General features: G+C 39.9%; 1 protein-coding gene across 1 annotated transcript in view; it reads right to left on the bottom strand.

The window, feature by feature from the left end:
- The window catches only part of GRIP1 (glutamate receptor interacting protein 1), a 754,369-nt gene that overhangs the window by 719,995 nt on the left and 18,104 nt on the right, over positions 1-16,270 (bottom strand). The gene's annotated exons all lie outside the window — the stretch shown is intronic.

The following is a 16,270-nucleotide window of genomic DNA, read 5'->3' as shown; positions in this document are numbered from 1 at the left end:
TTCATACTGTTCATGGGGTTCTCAAGGCAAGAATACTGAAGTGGTTTGCCACTCCCTTTTCCAGTGGACCACATTCTGTCAGACCTCTCCACCACGACCTGCCCATACTGGGTGGCCCCACATGGCATGGCTTAATTTCACTGCGTTAGACAAGGCTGGGGTCTGTGTGATCATATTGGTTAGTTTACTGTGATTGTGGTTTCAGTGTATCTGCCTTCTGATGCCCTCTCACAACACCTACCATCTTACTTGGATTTCTCTTACCTTGGACTTGGGTTATCTCTTCATGGCTGCTCCAGGAAAGCACAGCCGATGGTGTGATCACTCACCTAGAGCCAGACATCCTGGAATGTGAAGTCAAGTGGGCCTTAGAAAGCATCACTACGAACAAAGCTAGTGGAGGTGATGGAATTCCAGTTGAGCTATTTCAAATCCTAAAAGATGATGCTGTGAAAGTGCTGCATTCAATAGGCCAGCAAATTTGGAAAACTCGGCAGTAGCCACAGGACTGGAAAAGGTCAGTTTTCATTCCAATCCCAAAGAAAGGCAATGCCAAAGAATGCTCAAACTACCGCACGATTGCACTCATCTCACACATCAGCAAAGTAATGCTCAAAATTCCCCAAGCCAGGCTTCAGCAATACGTGAACTGTGAACTTCCAGATGTTCAAGGTGGTTTTAGAAAAGGCAGAGGAACCAGAGATCAAATTGCCAACATCCGCTGGATCATGGCAATAGCAAGAGAGTTCCAGAAAAACATCTACTTCTGCTTTATTGACTATGCCAAAGCCTTTGACTGTGTGGATCACAATCAACTGTGGAAAATCCTGAAAGAGATGGGAATACCAGACCACCTGACCTGCCTCTTGAGAAACCTGTATGCAGGTCAGGAAGCAACAGTTAGAACTGGACATGGAACAACAGACTGGTTCCAGATAGGAAAAGGAGTACATCAAGGCTGTATATTGTCACCCTGCTTATTTAACTTATATGCAGAGTACATCATGAGAATTGCTAAGCTGGAAGAAGCACAAGCTGGAATCAAGATTGCTGGGAGAAATATCAATAACCTCAGATATGCAGATGACACCACTCTTATGGCAGAAAGTGAAGAGGAACTCAAAAGCCTCTTGATGAAAGTGAAAGAGAGTGAGAAAGTTGGCTTAAAGCTCAACATTCAGAAAACGAAGATCATGGCATCCGGTCCCATCACTTCATGGGGAAACAGTGGAAACAGTGTCAGACTTTTTATTTTTGGGGGCTCCAAAATCACTGCAGATGGTGATTGCAGCCATGAAATTAAAAGACGCTTACTCCTTGGAAGAAAAGTTATGACCAACCTAGACAGCATATTGCAAAGCAGAGGCATTACTTTGCCAACAAAGGTCCATCTAGTCAAGGCTATGGTTTTTCCTGTGGTCATGTATGGATGTGAGAGTTGGACTGTGAAGAAAGCTGAGCGCCAAAGAATTGATGCTTTTGAACTGTGGTGTTGGAGAAGACTCTTGAGAGTCTCTTGGACTGCAAAGGGGTCCAACCAGTCCATCCTAAAGGAGATCAGCCCTGGGTGTTCTTTGGAAGGAATGATGCTAAAGCTGAAACTCCAGTACTTTGGCCACCTCATGCAAAGAGTTGATTCATTGGAAAAGACCCTGATGCTGGGAGGGATTGGGGGCAGGAGGAGAAGGGGATGACAGAAGATGAGATGGCTGGATGGCATCACCAACTTGATGGACATGAGTCTGAGTGAATTCCGGGAGTTGGTGATGGACAGGGAGGCCTGGCATGCTGTGATTCATGGGGTTGCAAACAGTCAGACACGACTGAGTGACTGAATTGAACTGAACAACCCTTGAGCTACTGCTCCTCAAGCCTATTCCAAAAGACAATGATGGATAAGTTAGTATAAATGTATACAATGTGTTTTCTCAAAGACCATGGCATTTCACATTTAACTTCAAAATATGGTGGTGAATGGGAAGGTTGGAGGAAGAAACCCCAAAAATATCCATCACACAAGCATCTGCCCCTTCCTTCTTAGCAAAGGCTGATTCTATACCAATCAAGAGGGCATTTTCCCCCTCAGAGTTAGATTGCTACAAACAAACATTTTATCTTATATGTTGACTTCTATTGACTAAGAATATAATCAATCAGTGCTTCAATGTAACATAACTATGTACTCACTTCAAATTCATACTCCAACAGATCCTCAGGCCTTGTTATGCTGCACAGCAGTATGACCAAACTCATCCTCAAATCTCTACGCACAGATAACAATAAAAAAGCCATAAGCCAGAGACACACATACATACTCTTAGCACTTATTCCCAAAACACTTTTTAAATGAAAAACAGAGGTCTTGAAAACTTAAAGTTATAAACAATCTTACTGAACATCAGGAGTTAGATAAGATTTATACTTGAATCAGGTGGAATTTACATTTTTAACTGTGTGGCAGTTCCCCAAAGCACAACCCGTAGATACACCATTCGAATTCAATTACTGCTTAAATACCAGGCTTATTTCAGACATTTGAGAACCATGTTTAGATAAAAGAAAACAGGCTCTGGGTCTTTTATACATGCCACATTCTACCAGACAGGAACATAAAAAAATAAATTCTAAATAGTGATTCTTCCATTATGAGTATATAAAATGAAAATAAATTTGTTTCAGACAGGTTAAAAGGCAGTCAGGCTAGCTGCACAGGCAAAAGGAATTTGAGTTCTAACATTGGAAATGAATTCAGCACAGCTGGGCTCTCTAACTCTATTTAAACTACAGCCAATGGGTGCTAGTCAAAAGTCAATTAAGGCTGACAGCTCCACTTCCAAAAAAGCACTACAACACCAGGTCTGGACCAATAGGAGGAATTCAAAAGAGCCTCATAATAATAATTATTTGTTCATAAAGATAACTATATTCAGAACTCTAGGAGTGTGAAACATTATGGAGAAATCTCTTTATAAGTAAATGAAGGCTAAGCATGAAAAATAATCTTACCAATTTTTCAGAGGATCCTTCTGGAATGTACTACATACTTCCAGGGCTTCTTAACTTAACTTCCAGGGCTAACTTAACTAAGTGCTCAAAACCTGATTTGAACTCCTGGCAACTTATTATGAATGACAATTACTATATGGTGTCAAACGTCTTTGATGTGAAAGGATGTTTTACATATGCATAACATCTGGTTGTGGTATGCTTTAGGTTTATATTTGCTTTCATTAAGCTTTTCTCTTCTACCCAGTTTAGTTAACATTAAAAAAAAAAAAAACCTAAGATCATGTCATCCAGTCCCATCACTTCATGGAAAATAGAAGGGGAAACAATAACAGATTTTACTTTCATGGACTCCAAAATCACTGCAGATAGTGACTGCAGCCATAAAATTAAAAGATGCTTACTCCTTGGAATAAAAGCTATGACAAACCTAGACAGCATTTTAAAAAGCAGAGATATCACTTTGCTGACAAAGGTCCATCTAGTCAAAGCTATGGTTTTTCCAGTAGTCGTATATGGATGTGAAAGCTGGACAATAAAGAAGGCTGAGAGCTGAAGAATTGATGCTTTTGAATTGTGGTGCTGGAAAAGACTCTTGAGAGTCCCTTGGACAGCAAGGAGATCAAACTAGTCAATCCTAAAGGAAATCAACCCTGAATATTCATTGGAAGGACTGATGCTGAAGCTGAAGCTCCAATACTGTGACCACCTGATGCGAAGAGTCAACATTGGAAAAGACTCTGATGCTGGGAAAGACTGAAGGCAAAAGGAGAAGGGGGATGCAGAAGTAGAGATGGTTAGACAGCACCACCGACTCAATGGACATGAATTTGAGCAAACTCCAGGGGATAGTGAAGGACAGGGAAGTCTGGCCTGCTGTAGTCCATAGGGTTGCAAAGTGGCGGACACAATTTTGCAACTAAACAACAACAGTTTAATCAACCAGCTGTTATTTCTTACTACTCTTCAGCTGTCTGCCCACACAAGGGTTTCTCCCCCCTCCTTCCTTTCTAACTGACAGCCTCTTACATTGCCCTAAGCTTAGACACCAGTGTTTCTGGTAAGAGCAAACAGATTGACTCATGGTTACAATCCATGATGTTTATGGCATCTGTGGGCCTTTTTCACATACTCTCTGGTTATTAGCCAAGTTCCAGATAATTGCAGAGTAATTGCAGCTCACGCAGAGTCCATCCCATGCCTCATTCTTCTCCAGCAAGGTGTATTATGTGAGCATCAATAGTGCATGGCCAGCCCTCACTCTAGCAAGCTGAAATAGTCTTTAACTCCATGTAACTAGAAAAAGGCTTCCCTGGTGGCTCAGTGGTAAAGAATCTACCTCCAACACAGGAGACATGACTTGTATCCCTGGGCAGGAAGATCCCCTGGAGGAGGGCATGGCGACCCACTCCAGGATTCTTGCCTGGAGAATCCCCATGGACAGAGGAGCCTGGTGGCCTAGTCCATCGGGTGGCAGAGTCAGACACAGCTGAAGCAAATGAGAATGCACACAACTAGATAAAGATTCTGCCTCAACCTCAAACACAAACACAAAACACACTATTTACAAACTATGCTTCTTAGTCTGTCAGCTTACTTTCAAGGGAATCTTTCTGAGCCCTGTCCTAGGATCTGTCCCATGAAGATATAAATCTCTATTTTGATCAAAATCTCACGAAATGAATAAACTATTTGCTCTCAGAGAGAGTGTTTTGGAACTCAATTTAGATGTCCCTTTCATAGGACCCCAGGAGTTGTTACCCATCTGTCCTTTTCAGGTTTAAAGAGAGAGATAAGAAACATGAATTCCACACTCCACCTTGGTGGGAATGTAAATTGGTGCAGTCACTGTGGAGAACAGTATGGAGGTTCCTTAAAAATACTAAAAATAGAGCTACCATATGACCCTGCAATCCCATTCTTGGTCATATATCTGGAGAGACACATGGTCCGAAAGGATACATGCACCACAATGTTCATTGCGCACTGTTTACAATAGTTAAGACACAGAAGCAACCTAATGTCCATTAACAGATGAATGGATAAAGAAGATGTGGTACAAATACTCTATGAGCTATATTACTCAGCTATTAAAAAGAATGAAATAATGCCATTTGCAGCAAAATGGAGAGACCTAGAGATTGGCCTACTGAGTGAAGTTAAGTCACACAGAGAAGGAAATAGCCTATGATATTGCTTATATTTTGAATCTAAAAAAAAAAAAGATACCAACGAATTTATTTACAAAACAGAAACAGACTCACGGACTTATGATTACCAGTGCAGAAGGGTGAGGCAGAGGGATGGTTAGGGAGTTTGGGATTGATAGGTCCACACTGCCATATTTAAAATGGATATCCAACAAGAACCTACTGTATAGAACAGGGAACTCTGTTCAATATTATGTAACAACCTAAATGGGAAGAGAACTTGAAAAAGAACAGATACAGATACACGTATACATATAACTGAATCACTTTGCTGAATACCTGAAACTAACACAACACTGTTAATCAACTATACTCCAATATAAAATAAAAAGTTTAAAAAATATAAAAAATTTTAAAAAGACACGTGAGTCCCAGTCCAACCACTTACATTCTATGTGCTCCTGGATAGGTAATTCATCTACTTCATCCCTAAGGTATCCTCCACTGTGGAATGGAGATGCCCAATGATGGAGTTAATAAGAGACTTGAAATAATACTCAGAAAGAACTAGCATTCAAAGTATGGTCAGTGAAGGTTGGTTACTATGATGGTTAATTTTATGTGTCAACTTGGCTTGGCCATGGTGCCCAGATACTTGGTCAAACATTCTGAATGTTTTCATGATGATGGTTTTTGGCTGAAAAAAACATTGAAATTGGTGAACTTTAAGTAAAGCACCTTCCCCCGCATAATGTACATGGGTGTCATTCACACAGTTGAAGGCCTGACCTTCCCCAGCAAGAGGGAATTCTGCCAACAGACTCCCTCTGGCCTCAAACTGCAGCTCTTCACTGAACCTCCAGCCTACTAGCCTTCACCACCACATTCTGGACTTGCAAAATCTCCAAAATCGTATGACACAATTCCATAATAAATATCAATATCTCTTTCTCTCTCTTCCCCACCAGTCCCCAACATCTCCCTCCTCTGTCATCATATATATATCTGTGTATTGGTTGTTCAGTCATGTCTGACTCTTTGCGACCCTATGGACTGTAGCCCACCAGGTTCTTCTGTCCATGGAATTCTCCAGGCAAGAATATTCAAGTGGGTTGCCATTCCCTTCTCCAGGATCATACATATATGGAGAACCCTAATATGATTACTATCATAATTATTTTTAATCATCATCACTATTACACTATTCAACCAAATACTCTGGTCATCCTATAATTTCAACTACAAAGGAGATAGGAAGGAAGAAATGCTTAATTACCTTGAACTTCTTCAAATCAAAAAAGGGCTGGATAATCAATACTCAGCAAAACGAGATATCCAAGTAAATGTCCCAAAGTAGTTCCCCTAGCATCCAAGTATGATTTGGTATCAAAATGTCAGTGTGGACCCATTCCTAAGAATTGCAGATAAATTATAACAACTTTCATATGCCTGTCTCATTTTTATAAGAAATTTTAAGGAAGAAAAGTGACAGCAAAGTAAGACCTGCAATTAGTAAATTAATCATTTTATATGTTTTATTGTTGAATTTATGTTACACTGTAAGCTCCTTCAGAGCATATCCAATGCTTGCATCATTCTAGAAAAATGACAGTGATGTTAACAACATGATTATCCACTTATGACCTACTGATTTTGTAGGCATATGCTTCTGTGATCTGGGCTTTGCTCATAAAACTATCATAAGATGAAACCCCTTTCTCTATGAAAAGTAATAAAATAAATCAGCTTCATGTCTTTGAAATACAGAATTGTTCACAATCTCTTTCCGTATTTTTTCTTTAGCAAAGGGTCAAAGGATACGGAGAAGGCAATGGCAACCCACTCCAGTACTCTTGCCTGGAAAATCCCAGGGACAGAGGAGCCTGGTAGGCTGCAGTCCATGGGGTCGCGCAGAGTCGGAAACACCTGAAGCAACTTAGCAGCAGCAGCAGCAGCAAAAGATATCTCCAAACCCTATAATTTTGTTCGATTTCAATTCACAGGATATAAATACTTTTATTTCTCTGCCAGGCATTTTATTTCTTTCCTTGCTCGTTTCTCATGGTTTGTGTGTCCTAAATTTCCAGTCTCCTACCTGGTATTTGGCTTTAAATGTCTTTGTTTCTTCAATTATCAGAAACATAACTCTATGAGAAGGCCAGGTTGCAAGCATTTGGGAGACCAGGGCTGAGAATAATTCAGTGGTGAGAACAATTATGGGGGGCATCAGGTTGGAACAGTGAAGTCTGACAGGCAGGGGATGTACCATGACTGTGATTCGTGAGCATCTGAGTGAAGTCTAAGCAACGGGAGCTGGGACGGAGCGAAGGACAATGGGTTAGACTCTTAAATATGAGTGAGAAGGAAAGAGTCAGTGTTCAGAGGAATGGTCTGGACAGGAACAGAACACATCTTTCAGGCAAGTTGCAAGGAAACCGGCAGAGAAGAGCCTCTTGAGGGACAAATGGACTTGTCCACATGACAGCACAATTTGGAATGACAAAGGATCCCAGGGCAGGGCCATCTGCCCGCTGTCTTGGCTTTAAATGGCCTCACTAGTGTGGGGAGATAAAGGCTAGCAGGTGCACTGTTCACTGACAGAGGCCAAGGCTGGCTCTGCAGGTGCGGGGACGGCCGCCGAGAGGGTGGTCCTCTGGGATCCTTTGCGGGTCTACTGCCATCGCTACAACCGATGCAGCATAGATTCTTCTTTTGGTTTTCAGTCTTTTAAGGACTATGGATTAAATATTCATTTTTATTATACAGAATTATCTCCTGGAGCCTGCTGATGGGAAGAATGGCTAAACACTAGAAAAAAGTCCTAAAGCCTGCTAGGGGAATGTTAGAATCTGAAAACCCTCCCACTTTCACTAAAACTGTCAGTGTCTGGTCTCCAAATATCTTCTTTCTTCTCAAAGGACAAGAGAATTTTGACTACGTTCTTAGTCAAGATCAAAATATATCAGCCACTCTTAAGAGAGATACAGTGGAAAGTGTGGAGGCATAAAGTTAGAAGGTTTTTTGTTTGTTTGTTTGTTTACTCAAAGATCAAAAAAGAAGGTGTATCCCACAGCAAAGGGACAAAGAAGGTGACATGTGGCCTCCAAGCCACCCTGATTTTCTTTTATGCACCCACCACCATCAGAGTGTCACCTTCTTACTCCCTGCCTCTTCTCCCAACATGGAGAGAATCACAGTGCACTGTCTTTACTCAGAACTGTGCAAGGCCAAACAAAAACCCCATAATCTGGAAAAGAGTTTATAAATTCACTAATAGATTACTGTAAAGTTGGACATATTATTTAGTCATGCCTGCAATATTTGCATATGCAGTAGACACAAAACGTGAAGTTTAAAAAAAGGGGGAGAATCTAATATGGAATTTCAAACTGAACAGATTTTTTAAAAAGCCATTTGGAAGGAATTCAAAGGCATTTCTCAGCCACTGAATTGAAGCAACTTATTTAGAGCCCACTCCAACCACGAATAAGACTGACCCTGTGAGCAACCTTCTGTAATAGAGCGATGAGTTTTAATCTTAAGAGATTTGCCCATTAATTCTGAATATTCAACTCTAAAAGAACTAGAAAGACACACTAACGCTTAGACAAAAGCTTATGATGCTTCCAATTTCTCCCCAGAGCTATTTCCATCAGTTTGTTCCTGGGGGGACAGGGGTCCTACTGGAGGAGGAGAAACAAGTTAGGGAATTTCTTCAATCAGTTATATATCTTTGCAGAAGGAAGCCATGCCACATTCTCCCAAGAGATTTAACCTAAAGAACTTTTATCCTAAATTTCACATGCAAATTGCTCCCATCTTGAGAGAACGAGGATTTGCAGATACTAAAGAAGTAAATCAGAAATTAAGCAGCTTGGATTTACCACTTATTGATCTGGTATTATTAAACCTCTCAACTATTTTCTTGCTCACATTCACCTTCTGCAGAAAATTAAAGTGATGACTGTTTTTTTTCTTCATATAGCTTTTACTAAGTGACTCTACATTTCCCTTCAAAATCTTTGAAATAAAAAGCTCCTGTGAAAACCTAGTACAACTGTTGTCATAATCATAATTACTGTAAAATTCCCATTGATTCCCAGGATGTGTTATGTATCACAATTGCTCTTTATCTCATTCTGCTGTGTTCAAGCTGACAACAGCTACTTCTAATTCTCCTCTAGTGACTGTCACAACGTTTCTGTTTCAGAATTTAAACAGATTCTAATTCAGAGTCATGTACTATACTATTCTACATTCTTTAAAAACCCTCAAAGAATTCTACAACACAATCCATGCCCTAAAGACATTATTTTAAAATGCTTTTTGCATGTACTAATCCAGAAAGAGAGTCTGAACTGGCCAGCATCATAATTTTTACTGAGCCCTTCTTATGCACGGAGAGTTTTACATATGTTAGCTCATTTAATCCTCACAACAACCAGATGGTTATTAACCATAACCAGAGGATGGTATTGTAATTATCTCCACTTCAACCACTAGCAAACTGAGTCACAAAGGCATGAAAGACTTGCGTAGGACCACACAGCCCATACATGGCAGGGCCAGAATGTGAATGGAAGCAGGGCATAAAGAATCCACCTGCAATGCAGGAGACCTGGGTTTGATCCCTGGGTTGGGAAGGTCCCCTGGAGAACGGAACAGCTACCTACTCCAGTATTCTGGCCTGTAGAATTCCATTGACTGTATAGTCCATGGGGTGGCAAAGAGTTGGACACAACTGAGCGACTTTCACTTTCACTTTTCAGGCCATCTCTAGGGTCTGTGCTGTCAACCCTACCTTAGCTCTATCCATAGGAAAAATCAAACAGCATAGAGGCAATGGGGCCTGACTCACTGCTGTACAGCAGAAATTAACACAACAATGCAAATCACCTATGCTCCAATAAAAAGCAATTTTTCAAATTTTAAAAAATAATTAGCACCTGAAAAATAAAAAATTATAAAGGAACGTAAGTAAATAAAATATGTTGTTTAGGAAAAAATCAAGACATGTCTACACTGGGGAACATGAGTCCTTTTGTTAGATTTCTTTTTTCCTTTAATTAACAAGCAAAATCGTGTTGATCCTGTGTCAGGGAGATAAAGGGGGACAAGGAAAGGGAGCGGGGAGAGAGAGAGAGAGACAGAGGTCCTACATCAATTTTTGCTGAGTTTTGAGGAAACAGAAAAATCCAGATCACACTACTGCCTAGAACCCAAATAAGTTGACAGGAAGGGCTGTGTTACTTGAGAAAATGTTCTTTCTGCTGTGTTACTCTTCCATTCCCACAGCCCGTCTGTAACAGGATGAAGCCTTCCTGTAAGGGCCATCATGAAGGCCATCATGAAGGCCATGTCCTGATGTTTTAATTCCCTGAGGTAAAAAAGGAGTCCCCTGCCCAGTGTGGGGGTCTGGGGAGACCAAACTCCACACTGAGAGGAGACAGCTGCAGAAGCCAGTCTGAGACTCCACAGAATTCCCAGGCCATAAGGAATTAGCCTCACGTTACAACTCACAGTTGTACCTCCATTAAGTAAAAGACAGAGAGGAAGATGGCCATGCTGGCTGTGGGCCAGTCCAGACCACTCTGTTTGGAGGCAGCGCTCGCACATGACACTTCACACCAGCTGAGAGCTTTGCCCAGGATCACCAACACCAGACAGATGCTGGCATGGCACCAGGGCCAAGGAGAGGGATGCCTGGGCACCCTGGTCGAGCCTGAAGAGTGGACTCCTTAGAAAGGGAGCGTGAGCCTGAAACACACACAACTTCCCCAATTCGGGGATACACATTTTGATGTCTCAAGCACACCCCACTGGTGAAGCTGCCTTTACTCAGCTCTCTGGGAAGGAGAACACTCTGCAGAGAAGCGATGGAGGCAGAGGGGCAGCGGCCACCTGATCATCTGATGAATCTGGAAAGAACCTGAGCTCTCTTCACAGAACTCTGCTTCCTGAATTCAGCTTCCGAGTCAAAGCCAACAAGTCCTCATCTCCTGCCCCACTGGAAGGGGCAGGAACATGTGCAGGATGGTGCTGAGAGCAGTGGCTATATAGACAGAGGACCTCCATCCTTGGCGCTCCCCTCCATGATGGAATCTCATGTGAAAGAGCAAATATCCAAGTCTCAGGGGTTCTGGTCTACTCAAGACCCTTGGCACTGCTTCAGCTCTCTAGCTCTAGCATGCTGCAGTCCATGGGGTAGCAAAGAGCTGGACATGACTTAGTGACCAAGTAACGACAGCAACCTGGCTTTTTGCTCTACAACTAACTCTAACACAACTGAATTTCAGGCTAGTTTTAATAATTCTGAGCCCTGAGTTTTAAATTTTATGGAGCATTTACATAGGTCATAATAAATTCTGATACAACCAAAATATAGAATGTCCTGACCTTTCTCAACATTGTAAGCTGTTATTGATAATATTGATTCATAATTTTAAGTGAAATTTAAATATCTTAATTTTTAATTCAAACCCAATTTTCAAACACAAAATATAAAAACAATGCCTAAACTTAAGGGACTCTAAAACATTTCAAAACACAAATGAATTACATGAAATAAATCTATGTGTAAGTATGGAACATAATTAAAGTTTACTTAGAATCACAGTAGTGGGATCCTTCACTATAGGAAATAATGCCTGAGTGGAAATTTAAATTCCCTCATCTTACTTTAAAAGAGGAAAAAGAAAAAACACACCATTATCCTAAACAGCCATTTTCAGAATTTTAATTATATTACTGCACTCTCTACGGCATGCAAAATAAGACTAAAGAATTACATTTAGTAATTCTGTTAAATTTGCATTTACCTAATCAAATTGACATTGTGTTGGACTTTTTGATCTGTTGAATGTAAGTTTTTATCTATTCGATACACAATTACTATTTACTACAGAAGTGTTTTAATGAAAGTAGCATCTTACAGGCTTTTAACCATATCAGTAAAACCAAAGATGTTTTAGGAGCTCAATAAAATCACAAATTCTGATAGTTTTATTTAGGTCTATTAAATTCATAACATAGCTTGGACATAAGTTCCTATTTTCCTATTTAAAGATAGTATTGCAAACATATAATAAAAATGGCAATTAAGTTTACGTATATTTTTCTAACTTAAAAAGCAATATATTTTCATTGTACAAAATCTAGAACACAGTGAAAAATATAAAGAAAAAATCCACAATCCAATTGCCAGATAACTGTTAATATTTTCATGTACTTTCTTTTAAGCTTTTTTCTATTTATTTTTTATACAATTGAGGTCAAAAGATATACAATTTAATATCTTACTTTTTATGCCTATTATTTAAAGGCAGCATTTCCCATGTTATGGAAATCCTCTTTTTAAAAATCATTTGGCAAAAAGATTTTGTTCACTGCTGTACCCTTAGCACCAAAGCACTGGTGGCTATTTATCAGATAAATCAATCATCAGATGATTTATCCTACCATTTATAACTACATGACTGTAGCTCTGCATAGTAGGTTGCTCTGAATTTTTCACTATTACGGGTAATGCCATGAGTCTTTTTGCATAAAGATTTTCAAGATTTATTTACTTGGTATCAAATTCAAGAAGTTGAATTACTGGGTCAAGTCTTATATAAACAATTTTAAGTCTTCTGATACCTATTATCAAATTGCTTTCTCCAAAGCTGTACCTTTGGAGTATCTATTCCAGCACTCTGTTTGAAAGGGCTTTCCTGCTCTAATAGGTAAAAAGTTATCTCGTGGTGGTTCTACTGTATGTCTTTAATTACCAGTATTGACTATTTCTCCAAATATGTATTAAACATTTGTATTTCCTGTTCTCTGAGCTGCCTAGCCATATTATTTAACAATTTACTCAGTCACTCTGTATTTCTTGCACCAGTAGCTATCTTCTGTTTCCTGATGTTTCCTCTTTTGTCTTCTTTTGGACAAAGCTGGTTCCATTAATTCTTTTCTCTAAACTTCAAAACATGTGTCATGTTCACACACAGACATACACACACCCTATTTGACAAAATTGTAAAAATATTGTTGCTTATAACACAATATATACATATTGTAGAAAATACAGAAAATATAAACAGAAAGTCACGGATAAGCACTGTTCACATTTTAGTATATCTTTCCACACTTTGCTCTATGCTACACCATTTTTAAAAGAACATATGTGCACACTGTATGCACACTGCTTTGCAATTGTTTTTTTACTTGACTCTATTTCACAGACAACTTGCCACACCATCAAATGCCCTGCATGGTGTTTTTAATGCTAACAGAACACTATGGTAGGTGTTAGGTATTGGAACTCATGCCTGTAATAGTCCATTGTAAGTAAGAGCCTGGACTATAAGGGCAAACGGGCATGAGTTCAAATCTTGCCTCCAAAACCCCAATTATGAGACTCAGTTTTTTAAGCCCTTTGTTCATTGGTAAATGAGGATAACTATTTTCTATGGACTTTATTTAAATTAAATAATACAATTTATAAAGCAACTTAACAGTATGGTAATAATAGGTATTTAATAATCACTTATCAAATTAACAGGGCTTCCCTGGAGGCGCAGAGGGTAAAGCGTCTACCTGCAATGCAGGAGACCTGGGTTCAGTCCCTGGGTGGGGGAAGATCCCCTGGCGAAGCAAATGGCAACCCACTGCAGTACTCTTGCCTGGAAAACCCCATGGACGGAGAAGCCTGGTGAGCTACAGTCCATGGCGTTGCAAAGAGTTGGACACAACTGAGCGACTTTACTTTCACTTTTCTTTTACTTTTCACTATCAAATTAATGAAGGATCAATTAAAACCTTCTTCTGTTTTAATTTCCATTTCTTTGCTCGTCTTGTATATTTGGATTTGTACTTCTGTGTGTGTGTGTGTCCCCATGTGTGAACATCCGCACGGGTGATTTGTCCTGTGCCAACTCTTCACATCTTTTTCATATTTCTACTGTAGTGTTTTCCTTCTTATGGCTTTAAATTCATTTGCTCATTTATTCACTCACTCATTCTTCCAACAATGACTTACTAAAATCTACTATGTACTTATTTTATTAAGGATAGTAAAGTTTTGTCTTTTATGTTGCAAAATGTTCTTTCTAGTGCACAGTTTGCCTTTTAATTTTGTTTATGGTAGGCTTTGATGTATAGAAATATTAAATTTTTATGCACTTATTCTATTTCTTATTTTTTGTAACATGCTTAGAAATTCCTTCTCTATCCTAAGGGAATCCTTTATTATTTGAATTGAAAAACCCTGTTTTAAAAAAAGTCTGAGGTCTGAAATGAAAAAATATATATATATATAATAATTGGTCTGATATAGAACCACTTTTATAAAATATTTGCTTTACCCTATAATTTGTTTTTCAAAAGCAGGCCTAGTTTACTCATATTTGTGTTTCTGGCATGGAGCACAGCATATTATGACACGTGGTAGGTTGTCAACAAATGCTGAGCTTGCTCAATTAGATAAACTAGAGCAATCAGGAACCAAATGTCGGAATTGAAAGATTTTAATTACAGTGACCCTACAGTACTACAAAGAAAACATCAAGAAAGTTCAAAATCAAACACAGATGCTCTTCTGTTGCTGAGAGGATAACACCTGCTCTTAACAGTTTTTCAAGCCCCAAATATCACTACTAGTCTAGGGGGTAGCATTTCTCTAAGTGTGCACTGAACTACATTACCCTCCAACAGTGAGTCCTGTGAGCAAATAAATTTGGCACCCACTTCACATTGCTATACCCCTCCTCCTCAGCTCACCCACATACCACAGACACAATGAACTTCTGCACAAAAAACCCTCAGAGAAACTCTGCAGGTACTCATTCTCAAAGGAGACAGAGAGGAAGCTGAGTCGAGTTTGTCCAGGGTGCACAGACAGAAAAGAGGGAATCAGGGAAATGATGGGTCCTAGTCAGTATCCTGGAATTCAGGAGGATCCTGGACAAAGCACATATTGGGGACACAGAAAAAGACCAATGACTGGAAGAGACCCAGACCAGGCAAGAGACACAGAAGGATGTTGTCAGGACATAGGCAGTGTAATGGAATGAGAAAAAAGTTAACATGGAAAACTTCTTTAAAATGTCAAAAAAAGAAAGTAAGCATGGAAGCACCCTGGAAAACCATGCAGCAGGACCCCAAAACAGGAAGCAGGGACGCAGTGAGAGCCTGAAGATGCAACAGAAGGACATGGCAATCATGTCATCCCAACCAAGAGCTGGGCTGCACTACAACATGAAGTGGGATCCCTATGGATGCCAATCATTTGCTTCCAAGACAGCCTGATTATTCAACACTCATTACTAGGAGCAGGACAATGCACTCTGCAGAGGGATTCTTTTTTTAATTTTCCCCTTGATGATCTGTCCGATATGGCAGAAGGAGTTATGTGTGAAAGCTTGGTTGTAGCCAGTACCACGTTCCTGATTTATTTCAGTGATGGGTATCATCCGCCTGGACTAGTACCCTGGCAGCAGTTTCTTTGAACCTGTTGTGATGGGACAGAGAGTACCAAGTAGAAGGAGCCATCAGCGAGGACTCTGACAACAAATCAAGTTCCACCAGGCAGGGTTCCCCTGGGAGACTCGGAACCAGGCTAGACAATGAACAGTGTGGGGTCAAAGAGGTACACCTAGGCATCAGGCAGCTCCTCTGGCTGTAAATAATGCAAGATCCCAGTGGCAGAAGGAGTCTGGGCTTGCAAAAGCAATCCCTCAGTTCCCAGGTTAGGTCGGCCACAACCTTGCCAGAGAGTGACTCTGCTGTTTCTGCTTTGTTTTTCTGTAACCATATAACTGGAGCATTGAAACAAAATCTAAATCATCACATCATTGCAGGTTCTCTACACTGAAGGATAAGAGTTTATTCGGAACATTTAGTTTATTATCTTGGTTTAATATATCTTGAAAGCCTTGAACTGAACAAAGCTATTCTTCAAATGAAGTCACTGACAAGGAAGAGAACTGGAAATTGTGATTCAAGAGCTTGATGTCAAACCAAACTACATATCAGCAATAAAATAAATAGAGGCATATGGTTTTAAAGTCAGTCCTTTCATCCACATATGTATATTCTACAAGTTGCAGGTCCTTAAGTCTGATACAAATTAG

The sequence above is a fragment of the Bos grunniens genome, chromosome 5 (assembly GCF_055505025.1).
Source record: "Bos grunniens cultivar Pamir isolate PY7600 chromosome 5, Bosgru_T2T1.0, whole genome shotgun sequence".
NCBI classification, from domain to species: domain Eukaryota; kingdom Metazoa; phylum Chordata; class Mammalia; order Artiodactyla; family Bovidae; genus Bos; species Bos grunniens.
The sequence above is the reverse complement of the archived record's forward strand: the minus strand, read 5'-3'. Positions and strand labels throughout refer to the sequence as shown.